This window comes from Gorilla gorilla, chromosome 7 (assembly GCF_029281585.2).
Source record: "Gorilla gorilla gorilla isolate KB3781 chromosome 7, NHGRI_mGorGor1-v2.1_pri, whole genome shotgun sequence".
NCBI classification, from domain to species: Eukaryota; Metazoa; Chordata; class Mammalia; order Primates; family Hominidae; genus Gorilla; species Gorilla gorilla.
Window position 1 is genome coordinate 43,879,297 of NC_073231.2, and position 21,379 is coordinate 43,900,675.

Here is a 21,379-nt window from a genome sequence, read left to right on the forward strand (position 1 = left end):
TGTTTAGTATTTGTTAGGCACATTTTGTAGATGATCTTATAGAGACTTAGAGTGATTACACAATTTATTCAAGGTTGCATAAGTAATAAGTGGTAGTCAGAACTTGAATTCAGGCCTGTCTTCCAAAGCCCACATGAATTCTTTCTACTACCTTAGCCTGCAGAATATGCATCCTGTTCTTCATAAGATCTTATGTATATTGATTCTTTATGAAAAATGGCATCCATAATTTAAATTTTCTAATACAAAGAAGACATACTTTGTGTGCTTTAAGCTAATGTAGACTAAGCATAACATCTTCTTGATCTTAATGTAAGATGAACTATCTGAAATTGTCAATATTGATCAAGTTTGATGCACATAAATGATAATACCATGTTTCAAGCTAATGGAAGGATAGACCTCTGAGAAGGAAAAAAGGAATCCCTAACAGCTGGGCCTAATATCTATGCCTGATGTTGTTAAGGGCTGGACTGGCACTTATAGGTTGGCTATTGAATTTTACTGTGGGATATAAACTGTTTTAAAGATCACCAACATCTGATAACATTGCTCTCTGAATGTGGGAAGTGAAACACAAACAAGACTACTTGGTAATTATGTTTAAGTACAAACAAATTCAATGTTACTATGCAAACTTCCAAACTTACCAAATATCCCGCTTGACTCCTTGGCTAACAGGACAGAATTCTGCTTCTTTACCATTCAGATCTGTTTTATTTTTTATTATCTCATCCTGATAAAAATTATGAAGGTATCTAATCATAGTATTGCCCCCTCTCTAAAAGCTCCCAATCTAGAACAAGCCCCTCCTTCCTGGAACACTCCCCAACAATTGTCTAATGTGAGCATAAATCCTGTAAGTCTCTTCCAAGTCCTTACTGAACCCAAATCCTGTAAGTCCCTCCCAATTCCTAAGTGCTCCCTATGGTGTGTGGTTTCGCTTGCTACAATCAGCGAATAAACGTAATTTTGTTTCACTTGTAGGTGTGTTGCTGGCAATATGTGGCTCCAGGGGAGAGGCAAAAGTGGAGGTTCCCGAGTCATCTGAGATTTGTTGCCTCGGAACAGGATCCACAGCTCAATAATAGTAAATATATCTGAGATTTGTTGCCTCGGAACAGGATCCACAGCTCAATAATAGTAAATATATCTGAGATTCCTTGTGTCTCTAGCTGTCTGAGGCATTACCCTACCAATGGCTGAGGGTTAAGTTCCTCTGGATTTAGACTTTGTTTGCAGGTCACTGTTAACAGAGAATATGAAAAACTATGCTGTCTCACACAAGCCATTTCCATCATGCTTCTGCTGGGTGGTTGTTAGGTCAAAGCTGACCTCCTTGATAAATGCTTCAAATCATGATATGTTTTAGGATATGTTAAGGAAAGATACTATATATTAAAATCAATGCAAACAGGTGTAAAGATGACATTAGGTATGAACATTACAGAGCCTAGCACATTCAGCTTGAGACAGAGGCCATTGTAGAGGAATATAGACTGTAGGTATATGTGCAGACAGAGCCCAAACTGAGGTATTATAATTTTATTATCTACTGGGATACATATGTAAACAAAATGCTAATGTACTAGTATACAAAAATGCATGGAAGAGTTTATCTTGGCTTTTAAAAAGGTGGTTATTATTAATTGAGAATCTTGACCATGAGATGATTTAATTATGAAATGTATAAAACATTGGATTTGCAATATATATCCTCAATGGTCAAGGAAACAATAATTTACTATGCCTGCTTTAACATTTGACAATAATTCTAAGTATTCTAAAATGAGACCTTTTTAAAATTATAAGACATTTCAAACAAAACACAGAAGTAGAGAATGATATATTGAACTCAAAGACAGTGGTATATATCATTCAACTTCAGAATTTTGCCATCTCATTTTATGTATCTTTTCATTTATTACATTTCCCTGATGGATCACTTTAAAGTAAATCTGCTTAAGAAGCCTTTGGGCTGAGACTATGGGGTTTTCTAGATATAGGATCATGTCATCTGTAAACAGGGATAGTTTAACTTCCTCTCTTCCTATTTGGCTGCCCTTTATTTCTTTCTCTTGCCTGATTGCCCTGGCTAGAACTTTTACTTATAAGTGAGAACATGTGGTATTTGGTTTTCTGTTCCTATGTTAGTTTGCTAAGGATGATGGCCTCCAGCTTCATTCATGTCCTTGCAAAGGACATGATCTTGTTCTTTTTTATAACTGCATAGTATTCCATGGTACACATGTACTACATCTTTTTTAATCCAGTCTATCACTGATGGGCATTTAGGTTGATTCCATGTCCTTGTTAATGTGAATAGTGTTTCAATGAATATGCACATTCATGTGTCTTTATAATAAAACGATTTATATTCCTTTGGGTATATGTATACCCAGTAATAGAATTGCTGGGCCAAATGGTATTTTTGTCTTTAGGTCTTTGGGGAATCACCACATGGTCTTTCACCTATGTAACACACCTGCCCATATACCCCTCCCCTGAACTTAAAGTAAACGTTTAAAAAAAGTAAATCTCAAGTAGGTATAATTTTACTGGTTTACATCTAAGCCTGATTATATCAAGATATTTTGAAAATAACTAGCCAAATGTCTGCATGTATTTTTAAGATGTCTATTACCATATGTTAGTAAAACAATTTCAATAGAGGAAAAGGCTTATTCTCTTCTTCTATATGCTTATTTGCTAGGGCAGATGGGAAAACAAATTATTTAGATATAAACTTTAGAAGAAAGGCATTTGCATTGTTTTGATTTACTCTATTTATAACTTAATTTACAAAAAAATTATCTGAGTCAGTAGCAATAGGTATAGAATTTGAAAAAAAAAATTAAAACTCAAATACTGAGGAGGAAAAGCAAGATGGCCAAATAGAACCCTCTAGTGATCATCCTCCGCTCCTCTACAGGAACACTAAATTGATCAACGATCCACACAAGAAAGCACCTTCATGAGAACAAAAAATCAGATGAGCAGTCACAGTACCTGGTTTTAAAATCCTATTAAAGAAAAAGGCACTGAAGATGGTAGAAAAGCCACTCCTGAATTGCTGTCACCAGTCCTCTCCCATCCTGCATCAAGTGGGCTCCTGGGGTCCTTGTTGCAAGTCCTTGGTCCCCAAAAAGCACTTTTTGACCCACCTTGGGACAGAGGGGAGCCCACTGACCTGAACAGAAAGACCCAGGTCTGGCAGCATTCACCACAAGCTGACTGAAGAGCCCTTGGGCCTTGAGTGAGCATCGGCAGTAGCCAGGCAATACTTGCTGCAGTCCTGGGGTGGTGATGGCCATGGGGAGAGGCTCCTTTTGCTTGAGGAAAGAAGAAAGGAGAGTGAGAAGGACTTTGTCTTGTGACTTGGGTGCCAGCTCAGCCACAGAAAAATAGAGCACTGGGTAGATTTCCAAGGTTCTCATCTCTAGGCTGTGGTTCCCAAACAACATTTCTGGACCTGCCCTGGGCTGTGGGGAGCTCACTACCCCAAAGGGAAGGCCAGAAGCCTGGCTGGCTTTGCCACCTGTTAATTGTAGAGCCCTTGGGCCTGGAGGGAACATGGGCAGTAACCAGGCACCGGTTGCCAAGAGCCTTGGGTGAGAAGCAGTGCTCTGCTGGCTTTGGGTCTGACCAAGGGCAGTCCCAGTGGTGGTGGCCACAGTGGTGCTTGTGTCACCCCTCCCTCAGCTCCAGACAGCTCAACGAAGAAAGAGAGGCTCAATTTGTTTGGTGGAAAAATAAGGGAAGAGAACAAGAGTGTTTTCCTGATGATTCAGAAAATTCTCCTAGATCTTACTCAAGACCACAAACGTGATACCTTTACGAGTCTTCAAGAGTCACAGTGTCACTGGGCTTGAGTTGCTTCCTAATGCAGATATGGCTGCAGTGACCAAAGACTTAGAATACAACACATAATTCCCTTTGACTACTTGGAAAGCCATCCCAAGAAGAATGAATACAAATATGCCTAGACTATGAAGATTACAATAAATGCCTAACTCTCCAATGCTAGACACCAATGAACATCCACAAGCATCAAGACCATCCAGGAAAATATGATCTTACCAAAAAAACTAAATTTGGCACCAGTGACCAATCCTGGAGAGACAGAGATATGTGACCTTTCAGACAGATAATTCAAAATAGATATTTTGAGGAAGCTCAACAAAATTTAACACAATACAGAGAAGGAATTCAGAATTCTATGGATAAATTTAACAAAGAGATAGAGATAATTTAAAAGAATCAAGCAGAAGTTCCAGAGCTGAAAAGTTCAAATGATATACTGAAGAATGTATCATAGTATCTCAGCAGCAGAGTTGATTAAACAGAAGAAAGAATTAGTGAGCTTGAAGATAGGGTATTGAAAATACATAGAGGAGACAAAAGACAAAAGACTAAAGCATGCCTAGAATATCTGGAAAATAGCCTCAAAGGGCAATTCCCAGAGTTATTGGCCTTAAAGAGGCAGTAGAAAGAGAGATCAGGGTAGAAAATTTCTTCAAAGAATAATAACAGAGAACTTTTCAATCCTAGGGAAAGATGTTAATATTCAAGTACAAGAAGGTCAGAGAACATGAAGCAGATGTAACCCAAAGAAGACTACCTGAAGACATTGAAAAATCAAACTCCCAAAGGGCAAGGATAAAGAAAGAATCCAAAAAGTAGAAAGATAAAAAACAACAACAATGAAGCTCCAATACATCTGGCAGCAAACTTTTCAGTGGAAACTTTACAGGCCAGGAGAGAGTGGCATGACATATTCAAAGTATAAAGGTGAAAAAAACATTTTACCCTAGAATAGTACATCTGGTGAAAATATTCTACAAACATGAAGGAGAAATAAGTACTTCCAAACAAAGTGAAAGCTTTGGAAATTCATCAACACCTGACCTGTCCTACAAAATACACTAAAAGGAGTTCTTTAATCTGAAAAAAAGTTGTTAAGCAGTAAGAAATTATCTGAAGGTACAAAACTCACTGGTAATAGTAAACACACAAACATGGATTTTTAAAATGTTAATGTATTTTATTTAACTTGAAATATCTAAAATGTTATTTCAACATGTAATCAATATCAATTATTAACAAAATTCTTTTGGTATTTTTTCCTAAATTTTTAAAAATTTTATTTTAGGTTCAGATGTATATGTGCAGGTTTGTTATAGAGACAAACTCATGTCACAGAGGTCTGTGGTACAGATTATTTCATCACCCAGGTACTAAACCTAGTACCAATAGTTATTTTTTTCTGCTCCTCTCCCTTCTCCAATCCTCCACTCTCAAGTAGCCTAAAGTGTCTGTTGTTCTCTTCTTTGTGTTCATGAGTTCTCATTATTTAGCTCCCATTTATAAATGATAACGTGGTATTTGGTTTCTTGTGTTAGTTTGCTAAGGATAATTATAGCCTCCAGCTCCACCTATGTTCGTGCAAAAGACATGATCTTGTTCTTTTTTATGGCTGCATAGTATTTCACGGTGTATTTGTACCACATTATCTCTATCCAGCTGCCATTTATGGGCATTTAGGTTGATTCCATGTCTTTGCTATTGTGAATACTGCTGTGATGAACATAGGAGTGCATGAGTCTTTATGGTAGAATGATTTATATTCTTCCAGGTATATTGCTGGGTCAAATGGTAATTATAATTTTAGCTCTTTGAGTTATTGTCGTACTGCTTTCCAGAATGGTTGAAATAATTTACACTCCCACCAATGGTCTATAAGCGTTCCTTTTTCTCCACAACCTTGCCAGCATCTGTTCTTTTTTGACTTTTTAGTAATGGCCATTCCACTGGTGTGAGATGGTATCTCATTGTGATTTTGATTTGCATTTCTCTAATTATCAGTGATATTGAGCTTTTTTATATATTCTTGTTGGCTATATGTATGTCTTCTTTCAAGACATGTCTGTTCATGTCCTTTACCTGCTTTTTAATGAGGTTGTTTGTTTTTCTCTTATAAATTTGCTTAAATTTCTAATAGATGCCACATATAGGAGCTTTTTTCAGATGAATAGTTTGCAAGTATTTCCTCCCATTCTGTATGTTGTCTGTTTACTCTGTTGATATTTTCTTTTGCTGCACAGAAGCTTAATTAGATTCAATTTGCCAATTTTTGCTTTTGTTGCAATTACTTTTGACATCTTTGTTATAAAATCTTTGCCTGTTTCTTCGTCCAGGATGCTATTGCTTAGGTTGTTTTACAGAGTTTTTATAGTTTTGGAGTTTACATTTAAGTCTTTAATCCATCTTGAGTTGATTTTTGTTTATGGTGTAAGGAAGGCATCCAGTTTCAATCTTCTGCATATGGCTATCCAGTTATCCCAGCACCATATATTGAATAGGGAATCTTTTCCCCATTGCTTGTTTCTGTAAGCTTTGTCAAAGATGAGATGGTTCTAGCAGTGTGGCATTATTTCTGGACTCTCTATTCTGTTCCATTGATCTATGTGCCTGCTTTTGTACCACTATCATTCTGTTTTGGTTATTGTAGCCTTGTAGTATAGTTCACAGTCAGGTAACATGATGCCTCCTGGTTTGTTCTTTTTGCTTAGTATTGCCTTGGCTATTTTGTCTTTTTTTCACTCCCTGTGAATTTTTAAATACTTTTTTTCTAGTTCTGTGGAGAATTTCATTGGTAGTTTGTTGGAAATAGCATTGCATCTGTAAATTGCTTTGGATAGTATGGCCATTTTATTGATACTGATTCTTCCTATTCATGAGCAGGTAAAGAGTTTAAGTTTGTTTGTGTTTTCCCTGATTCTTTGAGCGATATTTTGTAATTCTCATTGTAGAGATCTTTCATCTCCCTGGTTAGCCGAATTCCTTGGTATTTTATTTTTTTTGTGGCAATTGTGAATGGAGTTGCCTTCCTGATTTGGCTCTTGGCTTAGCTGTTTTTGATGTATAGGAATGCTAGTGATTTTGTACATTGATTTTGTGTCCTGAAACTTTGCTGAAGTTGTTTATCAGCTAAAGGAGCTTTTGAGCTGAGACTGTGGGGTTTTTTAGATGTAGAATAACGTCGTCTGAAAACTGGGTATTTTAACTTTCTGTCTTCCCATTTGGATGCTCTTTATTCCTTTCTCTTGCTTGATTGCTCTGACCAGGACTTCCACTAATGTGTTGAATAGGAGTGGTGAGAGAAGGCATCCTTGTCCTGTGCTGGTTTTCAAGGAAAATGCTTCCAGCTTTTTTGTTCATTCAGTATGATGTTGGATGTGGGTTTGTCATAGATGGCTCTTTTTATTTTACCATATGTTCCTTTAATACTTATTTCATTGAGAGTTTTTAACATGAAAGGATGTTGAATTTCATTGATAGTCTTTTCTGCAATTATTGAGATAATCATGTGATTTTTGTTTTTAGATCTGTTTATGAAACAGTATATTATAACGCTAGTAGTGGTGTGGAAACTACTCATATCTTGAGTAGAAAGGCTAAAACATAAAATTATAAAAAAACTACAACTTTTCAGGAAATAAGAAAATAAGATATAATAGAAACAACATAAAGTTAAAAAGTTGGGGGATGAGATTAAAGTGTAAAGTTTTTATTAGATTTCTCTTTGCTCGTTTGTTTATTAGTTTGTTTTTGCAGTGAGTGTTAAGTTGCCATTGGTTTAAAATAATTGGTTATAAGATGTTATTTGCAAGTCTCTGGGTAACCTCAAATCAAAAAGCTTCCCAAAGATACACAAAAAATAAAAAGCAATAAATTAAAACATACCACTGGAGAAAATCACCTTCAAAACAAAGAAGGAAGGAAGAGAAGTCTACAAAACAAACAGAAAAAAATAGCAAAATGGCAGTAGTAAGTCCTTAGTTATCAAGAATAAAATTGAATATAAATGGACTAACTTCTCTAATCAATAGAGAGAGGCTGAATGAATTAAAAAAAATATATAAGACCCAACAGTCCACTCCTTGCAAGAAACACACTTCACCTATAAAAAAACACATAACTGAAAAGAAAGGAATGGAAAAAGATATTCCTTGCAGTGGGGAAAAAAAAAGCAGGAGTAGCTATACTTATAGAAAACAAAATAGATTTCAGACAATTCTACAAAAAGAAACAAAGAAGGTCATTATATAATGATGAAGATATCATTATACAATGATCAAGAGGGTATAACAACTTTAAATATATATGCACCCAACACTGTAGCACTCAGATATACAAAGCAAATATTATTAGAGCTAAAGAGAGAGATAGATCCCAATATAATAATAACTGGAGTTATTATTGCACTATTGGACAGACATTCCAGGCAGAAAATCAACAAAGAAACATTGGAATTAATCTGCTCTATAGACCAAATGGACCAAATAGATATTTACAGAACATTTCGTCCAACAGCTGCAGAATGCATACTCTTTTCCTAGCACATGGATCATTCTCAAGGACAGAAAATACATTAGGCCAAAAATAAGTTTTAAATTTTTTTTTAAAAATTAAAATATTATACAAATGTCTGCTCTGACCACAATGGAATAAAACTAGAAATCAATAAGAAGAGGAACTTTGGAAACCATACAAACACATGGAAATTAAGCAATATGCTCCCAAATGACTAGGGGGTCAATTAAAAATTAAGAAGAAAATTTAAAAATTTCTTGAAACAAATGAAAATGGAACCACAACATACCAAAAACTGTAGGATACAGCAAAAACAGTACTAAGAAGAAAGTTTATAGCAATAAAGAACTACATCAAAAAGTAGAAAAACTTCAACTAAACAACCTAATGATGCATCTTAAAGAACTAGAAAAACAAGAACAAACCAAAACCCAAATTATCAGAAGAAATGAAATGATAATGATCAGAGCAGAAAAAAAATGAAATTGAAAGAAAAAGTACAAAAGATCGACAAAACTAAGTTTTTTTTAAAAAGATAAACAAAATCAACAAACATTTAGCCAGACTAAGAAAACAAGAAAAGGCCCAATTAAAGAAAATCAGAGATGAAAAAGGATACAGTATAACTGATACCACAGAAATTCAAACAATTATTAGAGCCTACTATGAGCAATATATGTCAATAAATTGGAAAACCTAGAAGAAATAGATAAATTTCTAGACTAATACAACCTGCTAAGATTTAACCATGAAGACATCCAAAATATGAACAGATCAATAACATGTAATGAAACCAAAGCTGTAATAGAATGTCTTCCAGCAAGGAAAAGCCTGAGATACAGTGACTTTACTGCTGAATTTTACCAGACATTTAAAGAAGAACTAAAGTGAATTCTGCTCAAGCTATTCTGAAAAATCGAAGAGAATACTTCCAAACTCATTCTATAAGGCCAGTATTATTCTGAAATGAAAACCATACAAAGACACATCAAAAAAAGAAAACTACAGGCCATTATCCCTGTTGGACATTGATCCAAAAACCTCAACAAAATTCTAGCAGACCAAATACAACAATACATATACAAGATCATTCAGCATGCATGACCAAGTGGGATTTATCCCCGGGATGCAAGGATAATTCAACATATGTAAATCAATCAGTGTGATAGGTCATATCAACAGGATGAAGGATACAAATCATATATTAATTCAATTAATGCTGAAAAAGTATTTTATAAAATTCAACATCCTTTCATGACAAAAACCCTCAAAAAACTGGGTGCAGAAAGAACATACCTCAACACAATAAAACCATATACAGTAGCCCCACAGGTAGTGTCATACTGAGTGGGTTAAAACTTAAAGCCTTTCTTCTAAGATTTGTAACAAGACAAGGATGCTGACTTTCACCACTGTTATTCAACCTAGTACTGGAGATCCTGGCTAGAACAATCAGACAAGAGAAAGAAACAACATGCATCCAAATTGGAAAGGAGGAAATCAAATTATTCTTGTTTGCAGATGATATGATCTTATATTTGGAAAAGCCTTAGAACTCCATGAAAAAAACTGCTAGAACTGATAAGCAAATTCAGTGAAATTGCAGGATATAAAATCAGCATACAAACATTTACAGCATTTCTGTATGCCAACAGCAAATAATCTGAAAAGGAAATCGAGAAAGTAATCCAATTTACAATAGCTGCAGATAAAATAAAATACCCAAGAATTAACCAAAGAAGTGAAAGCTCTCTACAGTGAAAACTATGACATTAATGGAAGAAATTGAAGAGGGCACATGAAAAATGGAAAGATATTCTATACTCATCAGTTGGAAGAATCAGTATTGTTAAAATCTCCATACTACCCAAAGCAGTTTACAGATCAGTGCAATCTCTATCCAAATATTAAGGACATTCTTCACAGAAATAGAAAAAAAATCCTAAAATTTATGTGGAACCACAAAAGACATAGACTAGCCAAAGCCATTCTGAGCAAAAAGAACAAAACTGGAGGAATCATGTTACCTGACTTCAAATTATACTACAGATAAATAGTAGCCAAAACAGCATGATACTAGCATAAAAACAGGCATATATACCAATGGAACAGAATAGAGAGCCCAGAAATAAGTCCATACATCTACAGTGAACTCATTTTAAACGATGGTGCCAAGAACATACACTGGGGAAAGGACAGTTTTTTCAATAAATGGTGCTAGAAAAACTGGATATCCATACAAAGGAATGAAACAAGACTCCTCTCTCTCACTGTATACAAAAATTAAGTCAAATGAATTAAAGACTTTCATCTAAGATCTTAAACTATGAAACTATTAAAATAAAACATTGGGGAAATTCCAGGATGTTGGACTGGACAAAGATTTTTTGAGTAATACCCCATAAGCACAGGCAACCAACGCAAAAATGGATAAATGGGATCACATCAAGTTGAAAAGCTTCTGCAAGGCAAAGAAAACAATCAACAAAGTGAAGACACAACCCACAGAATGAGAGAAAATATTTGCAAACTATCTATGTGACGAAGGATTAATAACCAGAATATATAAGGAGCTCAAACCACTCTATTTAATAAAAGGTAATAAATCTGATTTAAAAATTAGGAAAAGATCTGAACAGACGTTTCTCAAAAGAAGACATACAATGGCAAACAGATATATGAAAAGGTGCTCAACATCATTGATCATCATAGAAATGCAAATCAAAATTGCAGTAAGATACCATCTCATCCCAGACAAAATGGCTTCTTTTTTTTTTTTTTTTTTTTGAGATAAGAGTCTCAAACTGTTGCTTGGGTTGGAGTGCAGTGGCGAGATCTCGGCTCACTGCAACCTTTGCCTCCTGGGTTCAAGAAATTCTCCTGCCTCAGCCTCCTAAGTAGCTGGGATTACAGTCACCCACCACCACACCCGGCTAATTTTTAGTAGATACGGGGTTTCACTATGTTGGCCAGGCTGGTCTTGAACTCCTCACCTCTTGATCCGCCTGCCTTGGCCTCCCAAAGTGCTGGGATTAAGGCGTAAGCCACTGTGCCCAGCCTCAAAATGGCTTTTATCCAAAGGACAAACACTAACAAATGCTGGCGAAGAGGTGGAGAAAAAGGAACCCTGTACACTGTAGGTGGGAATGTAAATTAGTATAGCCATTATGGAGAACAGTATGAAGGTTCCTCAGAAAACTCAAAATAGAAGTACCCTATGATCCAAAAATCCCACAGCTGGCTATATCCAGAAGAAAGGAAATCAGAATATCGAAGAGATGTCTGCACTCTGTGTTTATCGCAACACTATTCCCAATAGCCAAGATTCGAAAGCAACCTAAGTGTCCATCAACCAAAGAATGGATAAAGAAAATGTGGTACGTATGCACAATGAAATACTATTCAGCCCTAAAAAGAATGAGATTCTGTAATTTGCAACAACGTGGATAGAATTGTGTTAAGTGAAATAAACCAGGCACAGAAAGACATTGGTGGGAGCTAAAAATTAAGACAGTGGAACTCATGGATATAGAGAGTGCAATAATTGTTACACAGGCTGGGAAAGGTAGTGGGTGAGGGGGCATGTGAGGATGGTTAATGGGTACAAAAATGTAATTAGATAGAATAAATAAAATCTAGTATTTGATAGCACAACCGGGTGATTGCAGTCAACAAAAAATGTATTGTATATTTAAAAATAACTAAGAGTATAATGGAATGTTTGGAACACAAAGAAATGATAAATGCTTGAGACAATGGGCACTCTCTTTACCCTGTTGTGATTATTGTACATTGTATGTCTTTATCAGTATATCTCATGCACCCCATAAATATATACACCTACTATATACCCATAAAAATTAAAAACCTTTAAAAATTAAAACTTTTGAATTGATTCCCCAATTGCTTCCTCTTTTACCCCACAACTAGAATTCCATTCTTTTTCTCATCTGTTTCTTTTACAACTGTTGGGAGCACTTAGAATACTCTCAGCTTAGTACCTTTGATACTGGGGCAGATAATTTGTAATCCTTTTCTCTCTTATTTCACACCCAGAGCACATTATTTTTATTTCCTTTTCTATTATTTTCAATAATAATAAAATTAAATCTAAAATAATAATCACAAAAAATGAACAAGAAAAAAGTAACAGATATTTCCAAAAGAGTAAATTCTCTATGGTTTAGAGAATAGTTTGTATGTATTATTAAAATGACAAAATTGAAATAACTCAAGTTCCATTTTTTTATTTTACAGGTCACTGTACTGTCATTGTTTATTTGAAATCTAAAAGTGTAATGCAAGAATATGCAAGACCACAGGGACTGGAGACACAAAGAGCATCTGAAGAGAGCTTGAATGACTCCCAAAAGTTCCAAACAGTCTCAAAGTTACCATGTGCAGCACAGTCAGGGGAGGTCTGTCTAACTGGGCTTCTTTGAATTAACTTCCACATAGAATACATTGTTTATTAAAGAATAAGTATTTTTTTCTAGCTTAAATCTTGCATGTATATATTATTAAATCTCAATGGGAACCTCAGCAATTGTTTTGAAATTAGATCTACCAAAGATGTTTCTCAAGGAGGAGTATTTTATTTTTGAATTGTTTGGAATTGCTGGAACACAGTGATAATAGTAGGGCAAATCATAGCCAATTTGTTATTGTTATTAAATTCTCTATAGACAATGCACACTCTTGTCTGTACTGGGGAAGACTGCACCGTCTGCTCCACTCTTTGTACACTATGTGTCAGCTTTGACTTAACCATTTTTACTACATTTCTATATTAGATTCCAAGTTCCAAAGAGAAGATATATTGTATACTATCTTCTTCCCTAACCTTATATCCTTTTGCTCCACATTTTATTACAGCCATGATGACCCATTTTATGTCAAATTGATCAGATCATGAAATATCCAAATATTTGGTGAAAAATTATCCTAGGTGTTTCTGTGAGAGTATTTTTGGATGAAATTAACCTTTTAATCAGTAGAGAAAATTGCCCTCCATAATGTGTGCGGGCCTCATCCAATCAGTTGAAGACCCCAAAAGAATAAAAATATTGACTGTCACTTCCCTGAGCAAAATAATTTTCCAACAGACTCCCTTTGGACTTCATCTACACCATTGGCTTTCCTGGGTCTTGAGTGTGCTGGTCCACATTGCAGATTTAGATTGCCAGTCTCCATAATGCATGAGCCAATTATAATAAATCACTTCACACACAAATCCTATTAGTTCTATTTCTCTGGAGTAACAAACAGCTTCTTAAATGTGCCACTTGACAGAACTTCAGTATAATTGTTCTACATAGATCTCACTTTCTTGGAACTATGCTAACTCTGTTGTTATTCGTTAAAATATAGACCAGAGGCACACTGATTGACTTGACATATCACAGTACACTAGGCTAGTCCACCATATTGGTGGCATACTAATAGCACCTGTTGAAAAGAAGCTAGTAAATATTTTGAATACCTTAACAAGGCATGTAAATGAAAGTGAAGGAGAGAGAACCCCATGAAGATCCAAGACCTTGCCAGACTGATAAAATTTTTCTGGACCTTGCTGATATACCCTATAAAATTAAATGGTCATTATAGAAAACAGTATAGAGTTTTCTCAAAAAAATAAAAATAGAACTTCCAAATTATTCAGTAATCCAACTACTAGGGATATATCCAAAGAAAATGAAATTAGTATGTCAAAGAGATATCTGTACTACCATGTTCATTGTTGCACTATTCACAATAGCCAAGTTATGGACTCAAACTGACAGTCCATCAATAGATTACACACACATATATATATATAAATATATATAATATTATATATGTAAAATATTATATAAAAATATATTTTATATATATATATAATGGAATACTATTCAGCCTTAAAAATGAAGGAGATCCTGTCATTTGCAACAATGTGGATGAACCTGGGGAACATTATATTGAGTTAAATAAGCCAGGCACAGTAGAATGGTGATTACCAGGGGCTGGGAGGTGGGAAGTTGGGAAGATGTTAGGCATAGTATACAAAATTTCAGTTAGACAAAAGGAATAAACTCAAGAAATCTATTGTAACACATGGTGACTATAGTAAACAACAATGTATATATAATATCTTGAAAATCACTAAGAGTAGATTTTAAGTGTTCTCACCACAAAAAATGATTAGTATGGAAGATAAAGTGCGTGTTACTTAGCTTGATTGAGCCATTCAACAACATATATATATTTAAGAGCTAATGGTGTATTACAATAAATACATACAATTTTAATTTGTCAATTTAAGAAATTCATGGAAATGTATGAACTTTGCATCCCCTAAAACTAAGAAAGTAATGAATTATTGATGAGCCTCATTGGATTTTGGAGGCCATATACTGCATATGGTAATTCTGCTCCAGTCTACATACCTGGTGACTACTAGTTTTGAGTGGGACCCATAGGAAGAAAGAACTGTGAAGTAGGTTCAGGCTGAGGTTTAAGCTGCCCTGTCATTTGGATTGTATTACTCAGCAAATTGGATGGTGCTGGAGGTATCCATTGGATGAGGATATTGTGTGGTGTCCGTATCATGACCTAATAGAGTCACAGTGCAAACCATTATAGTTGTGGAGCAAGAGGAGGAAAACTTAGCATTTGGCATATCTTCTGGAATGACACTGGGCCCCACTAAAGACTGAACAACTGACTGTGGACAACAATGGGTTGTCCATAACAAATTGAGTATTATTACATTCTATGAGGCATACATTTGGGTTAGTACAAAAACAATCCATTTCATGATTGAAATGATATATTCAAGAGTGAATCCAAGCAGATCCCAGAGGGTAAAAATAACTTACATGAACAGGTTGCACAGGTTGCTATGTCATCTACCTACGTTGCACTGATGCCTCTCTCCTTGAAATTACACATATGAATTCAGGGGCTGGGCAGTGTATTGGAATGGCAGTATCATAGTTCAACATAATGTACTGATGATTACCAATGGTTTCAGTATGTTTTGCTACTATAACAGAATACCCAAGACTGGGTAGAAAGGTTTATTTAGTTCACTGTTCTGCAGGCTGGGATGTTCAAGGACATGGACCTGGCTACTGAGGAGGGCTTTTGTGCTGCATCATAGCATGGTAAAGAAGGTCAAAAGAGAGGCAGACATGTGCGAAAAGACAAAACCCAAGGGGCATCCTTACTTTATGCAACCCATTTTGGAGGGAACTAATCCATTCTGGCAAGAACTAATTCAGTCTTGAAGAATGAGAACTCACTTACTAATGAGAAAATGGCACCAAGTCAGTTATGTGGAATCTGCCCCCCTGACCAAAACACCTACTACTGGGCCACACCTCCGAACATCACTATGTTGCAGATCAAATTACAAAAGTTTGAATTTTGGTGGGTATAAACCAAACCATAGTACCCATGAAAAATCGTGTTGCTTCTCTGTAATGAGTGAAGGGACTCAGGAAATTAACTGACACCAATTTTGGTGTTTTCAGGCTTGCAGGGCCAGTGGGAGCAAACATGCCTGACTAGGTAAAGCAACAAAGGCCTCTAACTCTTTTGGAGATGAAAAGCTGAGTCATAATACCAGGCAAGTCATACCACTTGACCTGCTTAAATGCCGGCCAAGAGTGAGATCAATCTAGAACATGTGGTAAAGAAAGGAGATTATGAGTATCAATTATGGCCTCAAGATCAGTTGCAACAGCAAAGAACTCATTCCACTCGTCCTCCTATATTTTCTTTTGGAGAGATTGGGGCTAGCCACCACCTTGATGTTTTTGGGCTTAAGGTCATGAATTATCTAAAAGCTACACATGACTTTATTGGGTGACTCTTGAGGTCCACCTCTCAGCTTCTATATTACTCTAGCCCAGAGATTCTCAAAATGTAATCCCTGAGCCATCAGCCTCAGCATCACCCTGCCTCTATCCCCCGGTGATTCTGATGCACTCCGAAGTTTGAAAACTACTGCTGTAGCCATTTCTGTGCCAATTGACATCAAGCAGGTGTAATTTGCCAGGACATTATTTGAGCATCTATTACGTTTTTGGTTCCCTAATGGCAGTGTTTATATACTGGTTCGGCAGAAAGATCCATGGCACCATGCGTCTTATCTGGGGTTCCCTAGTTATAGGGACTCCCTAATGATGTGGTAAAAGAATAAAAGGAGTAGGATTAAGATGATGGATTTCAAGGTTTAAATAATATGCAGATATCTATAATAATGTCAGGCATTTTGAAATAACATGAGGAATTTTTTTTAAGTTTTATTTTTTTCTGGTGGAAGCTAGAGTTCAAGCATAGTTCTGGGGTAGAAAGGTGAGAATCAAACGCTGCCACTAACAACTTTACACCATTTAAACATTCTTCTCCCATTTTAATTCTCCTGATAATGAAAACAGTCCAATCTCTGATCATCTATATCATTTAAAAGATGACAATTTATCTAGATAAGTAGGCCATTTGTTTCATGGATGACTATTTTCTGTTAATAATTAGCACCAAACAATTATGCCATAACTCTTAAGATGGAGACAGTGACTTTGCTACAAAATGATAGTCTTAACCAAAAATCACAGTAAAATAGAGAAGTAATGAAAAATAGCATTTGACATATATTTTAATAAAATTTGTGGCCAAATACAGCAACAAAATTATTCTTTTTCTCAATTTTCAAGTTGCGCCATAAGTACTTTACATTCAAGGCAGTCACTCTCCCCATAGCAAGCAATGATGACCTGAAAGATGTGTTGTCCCACTTGAGAAGATCCCTTAAGAGCAGCACAACCGTTATTACAGGCAACCTGAAGACTCTCAGTATGTTCTACATTAGAGAATATCAGTTATGTATTAATTAAAGCTATATATAGAGAACAAGATTACCTAATTTGGTTAACTGTATTCCAAGATCAACTTTCACTGAAGGAGAGGTATCACCTGGAATTTTTACAAAGTTATTTAATTCTCCATTTGTTTGTTTAGGTATGAAGTAAAGGAAAGAATCAGATCTGTGATGACATTTCCATCTCTTTTTGCAAAACAAAAGAAATCATTGAACATATATTTTATAGTAAACTTCCATTGGACAGCATAGGTATTTGTACTAATTAATTTTTATTATTCTCTACCACATAAGTAAATCACTTATTTTCATATGTGAGGTAATCTGTGATAATATTACTTACAAGTTTCTTATAATCATTATATTATTTGTGGTTTCTAATGAAAACATATGGTAGGTTAAAGAAAGAGTTTTGGATGTGCTGGGTTAAGTTTTGGGTCTTGATTTAAAAGAAAATTATAAAGTTGAAAATTTTAAGAAGCTAAAATCATAAGATTGTTTCTTTTTAGGGGAAACTAATGGAATTAAAATTACAATGTCACAGGACAATTTATGTCTTTTTGACTCTATAAATAAAAGAAGCTAAAAGTTAGTAATCTCAAAGTTGAAGAAATGAGCATATGATACAGCACAATAAATGTGAGATATAAACGCTGATATTATATTCATTTGCAATAAAAATATAACCCTTTCAAATATATATTCATTGATTGCCTACTAAGTAAAGCTACACACAGTGAATATACGATGGGGTTTTGCCTACAGGTAACATATTTTCAAGTGGAAATATACTTATAAGTATACTTATAAGTATATTATGAGTAAAAAAGGAACGCATAATACATTAGAGGTGTCAAGAAAAAATATTTTCTAGACTAGAACTTATATCTCTTTTAATGCTGTTAAGCTCAGTGCTTCTCAAAACACTTGGGTCACAGGAGATCTTCAAGTGATATTTGTTTTGATAATGAGTGAAAAAATGTGATATGGTTTGTCTTTATGCCCCCACCCAAATCTTATCTTGAATTGTAATCTCATAATTCCAAAGTGTTTAGGAAGGGACCCTGTGGGAGGTAACTGAATCATGGAGTTGGTTCCCCCAATGCTGCTCTTGTGATAGTAAGTGAGTTCTCATGAGATCTCATGGTTTTATAAGAGGCTTCTCCCTTCGCTAGGTTCTCATTTTCTCTCCTGTCGCCCTGTGAAGAGGTGCCTTCCACCATGATTGTAAGTTTCCTGAGGCCTGCCCAGCCGTGCAGAACTGAGCCAATTAAACCTCTTTTCTTTATAAATTACCCAGTCTTGGATATTTCTTCATGGTAGCATGAGAATGAACTAACATAGAATGAATTAAAGACTTATTTTGGAAAAAGTGGTTTATAATGATCTAGCAGTTGTTAACACCTCTTCAAGATATGAGATAGTTAATATAGGAAATATTTTATGTGCTCAATAAAGTTCATTTTACTACAAGTACTAGCTTTAAAACTATCAAAATGAGGGTAATGACAATCCATTGGAAACCTTTCTCTTTTTTTTCTTTTTCCCATCATTTTTTCCTCTATTTCCTCTCTATTTCCTCAGGCCCACACCTTTTCTAACTGCCAGTATACCAAAACTTCCCTTTAATAAATTATTTAAGAAGGAATGTCACTATTTTGCTCTTAAAATTTTTCATTCTGGATTACAAAGGAGGTAGAGTTTTTTCTCCTAAAGAGCCAAGTGGTCATAACTATTGAAATTAGGTGAGGGGTTCCCGTGTTTTCCTATTTTCTCAACTTGTGATAAATTTGAAAATTTAAATTATATAATTTTATGAGAAATATTAGACAAAAGAGATAGGACTAGCTGCCTAAATAGTGTGCATATAATGTATCAATTACAAATGTGTAAAGTGATGGTTGAATTTATTTTTTTCTTTTAGTTCACAAGTATTAATCAATTAGGACCATTGTGGGCATACGAACATATTCTATGTTCACTTTGTCTAATATTTTTTAACTATCATTGGAATAGTTTCTTATAAAACATATCTAAGTAAAAGTTATAACCATGCTTTTGTTGTTATTGAAAAATAATAAATACATGTAAGTGTAAAACAAAATATTATTCATATTTTTTAAATAACAAAAATTATAGAATAAAGAAGAGAAAAAAACTTTTTATAACTTAGTGTTATCAACATTTTAGATTTATCTGCAAATATAGATTAGGTTTACAGGAAGAGATGTTAATACTTTCATTGTAGGAGCATAATATTACTAATACAAACAGTATATTGCTTGCTATGGACTGAACTGTGCCTCCCCACAATTCATATGTTGAAACCCTAACCCTCAATGTCATTCTATTTTGAGATGGGGCCTTGGGCAGGTAATTACCTTTAGGTGAGATCATGATGGTAAAAGTCCTCATAATGGGATTAGTGCCCTTATCAGAAAAGATCAAAGAGCTTGCACTCCTTCTCTCTTTCTAGCATGTGAGAAGAACAACAAGAAAGCTGGGGTCGCCAGAGAAGACGGAAGCCCTCACATTAAACTGAGTCAACTGGCATCTTGATCTTGGACTTCCAAATCTCCAGAACTGTGAGAAATAAATGTTAGTTGTTTAAACCACCCAGTCTATGGTATTTTGTTATAGCAGCCCAAGCAGACCAAGACACTACTTTTCTACTTTTAAAAAATTTACACTTTCTGTAGGTTAGCAGTCAGCTGAATATTGATAAAGAAAGAGTATATCATTTCAAAAATAAAAAATTTGTGTGGCAACATACATTCATCTTTTTATAAAATGGGAATATGACCCAAGTAACATGTGTTATCAGCCTAAGATGTATTTATTTTGTCATCAATGTAGTGCTAAGTAATAGTTTTAGTAATATATGTTCAAAAATCTAGAATTAAACTTTCTACACACCGGAGCAGTCCTGTACATTTTGGAAGACATTTAGGGTCAGTGTCTTTGAAATATTAAGGCAGTTTCATTTATAACTTGAAATGTCAGTTCCCATTGATTTATAGCCTTTCCCACAGATTAAAGATTAATGATTTCCAGGCATGAGAACATAGGAAAATTCTCTCTTTTTTTGTCTTCAATGTTGCCTCTTTTGGAGGAAACCCCTTAATGTCTGGTTGGTTTCCAATAAAAATCAAAAGGAGACAGAATCTGGCATGACAGTTGGTGGCCTGGTCATTGTTAAGAACCATGAAGGGTCTGAGATTTTATCCTACTTATCCACTAACAAGTTAATCTGCTATGGATTCATAGAAGCTGGCAGAAGACTTGAGACTCCAGGATCAGAGACAAAGGATTTTATTCCTGACAGCAATAGCAGCATCCAGAGTCTCAGCCTTTGTTCCAGTTCCTTCAACTCCAGTTCCCAAAAGTCAAAGCAAGCAGGGTCATGTGATACCTGTGAACACAGTGGGTTGTGTTCCAGGAGAGCAGTCTGAGTTTGGGGAAGCCAAATCTTTTATAAGAGGCAGTAAGCCTGCCTAATCTTGGCCCCAGAAAGAGACATCGTTATCATTATAACAGACAGTGAACAGAGTGATCCTTTGTTTCTGAGAGAAACACTAGCTCTACTTTGCACCTGTTTGTTACCCAACTATCCCTGCAAAGGTATTCCAGAGCAGACAGTCCGTGCTTCTACTCACAAGAAGTACACAAATGCTAGAGACCCATTGCAAATTTTCTCCTCACAGAGATAAAATAAAAACATTAAGATAAAAAAAGAGTTTATAAAAATAACCAAACACACACACTATATATCAGGCAATGGACTAGGCTCTAGGGAAGACCACAAACATCCTTCCTCCTCAGAAAGTTCACATTTTTCTCAGAGAGGCAGAAATAAGCTTAACACAAGGCAAACGTTCACAGGCCATCACAAGAGAGAAAAGAACGTACTACAGTGTGGAAAAAAATTTTGCCTAGAAAAATGAGGAAGGTGTCAAAAAATTTAGCAATTGCTATGTACTTAATGATGAGTAGGGTTTTTTATACTTAGAGAAAAAATGAATGAAACCATTCTGGGGAAATAAAAGATGAAATTTAATAGTGCTTTTTTTTTGGAAAAAGCGAGTAGGATGGCATGGTGAAGAGAAGCAGAAGATGACACTATTTTAATGTAACTTAGAG

The 21,379-nt window shown here is 35.2% G+C and overlaps 1 long non-coding RNA gene across 1 annotated transcript; it reads left to right on the plus strand.

The window, feature by feature from the left end:
• Positions 1 to 996: 996 nt before the first annotated feature.
• Positions 997 to 19,813, plus strand: LOC129523996 (uncharacterized). Its single transcript, XR_008667649.2, has 3 exons — positions 997 to 1,143; positions 12,634 to 12,794; positions 19,716 to 19,813. It is a non-coding gene; the product is annotated as an uncharacterized lncRNA (long non-coding RNA).
• The last annotated feature ends 1,566 nt before the right edge of the window (positions 19,814 to 21,379 follow it).